The sequence below is a fragment of the Grammomys surdaster genome, unplaced genomic scaffold (assembly GCF_004785775.1).
Source record: "Grammomys surdaster isolate TR1022 unplaced genomic scaffold, NIH_TR_1.0 363, whole genome shotgun sequence".
Classification (NCBI taxonomy): domain Eukaryota; kingdom Metazoa; phylum Chordata; class Mammalia; order Rodentia; family Muridae; genus Grammomys; species Grammomys surdaster.
In genome coordinates, this window is record NW_021604782.1 from 7,782,063 (window position 1) to 7,785,990 (window position 3,928).

The following is a 3,928-nucleotide window of genomic DNA, read 5'->3' on the forward strand; positions in this document are numbered from 1 at the left end:
ACACAAAGATCAGCCTCCCCCTCCCTCTCCCTAGGAACTCAATTCTCAGCTCCCTTCTAACACTGGGATGCAGCCACAGGCAAAGCCAAACATCTGCAGGCCTTGGTGGCACACTGGCGCCCAGAGACTACTTAGCTATGCATACCTCTTGTCTCTAAATGTAAATCTCATGTTCTGACCCTGAAGATGGACCCAAGGAGCCCTTGTTCCTCCTTCCAATGTGGCCATGTAGAAAAAAAAAAAAATCTTTTCCCACTTTTTGCCATCACTCATTTCTCTGATTGGTCTATTGAAGGCCCATGGAAGAGCCTTGCTTGTAGGGTCCAGGCTCTGGCCCTGACATTTCCGGTCACGTTTCCATTTCTTCATCCCCTCCAATCATACTGGATGACTATGCTTATGTACATGGTGGGTAACCCTGTGGCTGACATTGGACAATGAAATGTGAGCAAACATGACTTATGAGCCAGCAGAAGACTAGGAATCCACTGCCTTCTGCTACACTGACTGGGGGAGCCAGTAGTGACTCAGTGCTAGCATATGGCTGGGGACAACACCGTCCATGAGGAGAGTCCAGTGCACAGTGGGGTGAACACTTAGCCTCTGTGTTGAGATCTGCAGTTGCTTGTTACCACAGCAAGCCCTGGTGCATGGCCTTCCAGTCCCTTCCCTCCCTTAGGTACTGTGTTTGCATCACATGGTCTCTTCAGCTCCTAAAGGCATCACCATCTCTTGTCCATATACCCAGTGAAATGTTACTGGTGCCCTAGCAGGAATCACGTAAGGAAAAGTAAGTCTGGAAGTATCTTTGAATTAAGGGGTAGGGGAGAATTGGCCAAGTGGGAGGGGCTAAAGGAATGTGGACCACATTTCCTCACTCATCCAACAGGTTCACGGGTGCAGAACACACACAGTCTTTACTGAGTGCTGGCTCCATGAACCAAGATGTAGTCTATGGGCTTGGGCAGTAAGATGAATCAGATATGAAGGAGGAGGAGTGGAAGGTACAAGAAATCAAGGGCAAGCGCCATGGATGATGCAGGGGGAAAAGCTGCAGCATTCAGAAGAATGGGTTGAATTTGATTAGGGGTGTGGCTAGAGGCCATCAGTCTTAAGATCAGAGGCCAGTGTGTTTGGAGGAGGATGTTGGAGAGGAAAATTAAGGAGAGAGATGTAATGAGCTTTAAAGCATGAAAACTATTCCTCTTATTGAGAATGTACATTATTGTCGGTCCTTTCAAAAGGCAGTATTGTATCCCTCACTTCACAGAGGATTGAAGCCAAATGAGGGGATTAAGTAACTTGCCCCGAAGAACTTACATCAAGAACAGCTGTATTAAAACCCGGATTGCTAACTCTATATACCACATGTTCTTTGTTGACTCATAAGCAGGACATGAGTTGACAGATGTGCTTTGGAACATAGGCAGTGTGTGTGTGTGGGGGGGGTATTTTAAAGCTACACGAAAAAGTAGTTAACTTGTTTAAAATGAAAGCAAAGCATCTGAGGGGATAGCTCAGTGGGTAGAGGCTCACTATGCTGACCTGAACCTGCAAGAATAAGGATCCCAGATGGTGAGGCGTGGAGTGGGAGGACCGGGGATGAGAAGACAGGAGTGGGAGGATCGGGGATGAGAAGACACAAGCAATAGCTGGGACTGGGAGGGCTTGCGTGAGCTGATGACTTATTCCAAGCAAATTTATTAAGAAACTCAGCATCTAAGCTAGACAAGATGACACACCTTTAATCCCAGCATTGGGAGGCAGAGGCAGGTGGGTCTCCGAGTTTTAGGCCAGCGTGTACAGAGTGAGTTCCAGGACAGTCAGGGCTACACAAAGAAACTCTGACTGGAAAAACAAAACCAAACAAAAAGTACAGCATCTTATACACTATCTGTAGAGGAAGAGTGGGCCAAGGTGAGCAGAGATCTAAATGAGCCAGGGCTGGCAAAGAGAAGACAGGATACATGAGACACAGCCTCCTGAGGACTGACAAACACAGCCCTTAAGGGAGAAAGCTGGCTTCCCCCAGGAACAGAAACCTTAACTCCTTTGAAGCCCAGGCCCCAGACCCAGACCAGACTTTGCCAAGTCTGTCTCTGGGCAAGGACACAGAACTAGGTTCCCTTTGTCCCTTTCACCTGGGTCAGCCTGGCTCCCAACACAGAGCAAACAGGAGGATCTGAGTTCAGATCCTTAGCATTCACAGGAAAAGCTGAGCACGGTAGCACTTGCTCATCATCCCTGAGATGGGGAGGCAGGGATAGGGGGATCCTTGAGATTTGCTAGCCAGCCAGTCTAGCCAAATTGGTCCCAGTGAGAGACGTGGCTGGGGATGTGGCTCAGTGGTTAAGAGCACTCGCTGTATATATAAGCTGAAGGACCTGAGTTTGAATCCTCAGCACCCATGAAAAAAGCTGGTCACGGCTATGCACACCTGCAACCCCAAGTCTGTGGGGATGGAGACAGGAGGATCACTGGTGCTTGCTGGCTGCCAGCCTAGCTCCAGGCTCAGTAAAAGACACTGTCTTAAAGGAGCAAGGCAGAGGGAATAGAAAAGGACCCCTGGCCTCCTCCTCTGATCTCAGTGAACATACACAGGTACACACCTGCCACACATACCCCTCACACACGTATGTACACAAAACAACAACACCAAATGCCACCAAAACCCCAAAGTAGACCACTCTTGAGGACTGATACCTGAAGTTCACCTTCAGCTTCCACACACATGTGCACACACACTTGTACATGAAACACATCAGTACTGATACGCATATCAGTAACAGTTCCACACACATGTGCACACACACTTGTACATAAAACACACAAAATATCAGCACCAGAAAACAATTACACGTGAATTGAGAAGTCGAAAAATTAGGACCAAAAAAAAAAAATTAGGACCAAAAGACAAAGGGCTTTTTTTTTTTCAGAAAGTGTTCTTGAATTTTTAGCGTATTAAAAAACAACAATATCTAATGTATTGTTCACCAAAGGAATAGAAGTGATTTCCTAAAGTTAAGTGGACCTCTAGAGGCCTCGGAGTATGTAGATAGAGAATCTGATATAAGGGAGAGGTGCCAAAGCTAAAGAACGATCCCCTTTCCCAACACACACATTCAAGAACAGAGACTTGATACTGGGGGGAGGGTGTTGGACTCTGGGTTGGGGTTCATCAGGCTATGCTTGTTCACAGAAGCCTTTCCTTTCCACAGCCTCGAGGCCACTGCTGGATTGTGAATCTGTATGAGACTCCAGGAAAGAATCGTGAATTCACAAACTAGACAGACACTACGCAAGTTATGGCCGTCCTCATCGCTGACTCGGGGATCCCTGCTGCCACGGGAGAGACTGGCGCCCCCAACTCAGAGCCCACGAGTCTAAACAAACTCCCCAGGTGCCTAGATTCCAGGAGAATTAGGGGCACCATTTTCATTTTATTAAGGAAGTTCTTGGAGTAGGTTGCCAGTTTCAGGGACACCAGAGGGACCTGTGGTGACACATCTGCCCACCAGATACCAGACTGGGATTACCAGAAGGCTACCTGTGGTGACACATCCCACACATGTAAAATGGATACATCTCAGCCAGATCTGTCCTTTCCTCCCAACCCCTCAGATCTCAGAGTCCCATGTTCCTACTCCAGAATGCCCTCCCCTCCCCCTGCCACCCACGAATCAGAGAGAGACCAACCACATGTCCTGCATCTTTCTCTGAGACCCACAAGATAGGGGAACCAGCCCTGGTTCATGTGCCTGCATTGCTGTGTTTTATAAAAAGATAGAAGACAGGGATATGTTTGGTGAGGGCTCTGTAAGGTGTTGGGGAAAGGGGTGCCTCTGTATAAAATAGAATTTATTCAGGGCATGGGGAGGGGAGAGAGGGAGAGGGAGAGGGAGAGGGAGAGGGAGAGGGAGAGGGAGAG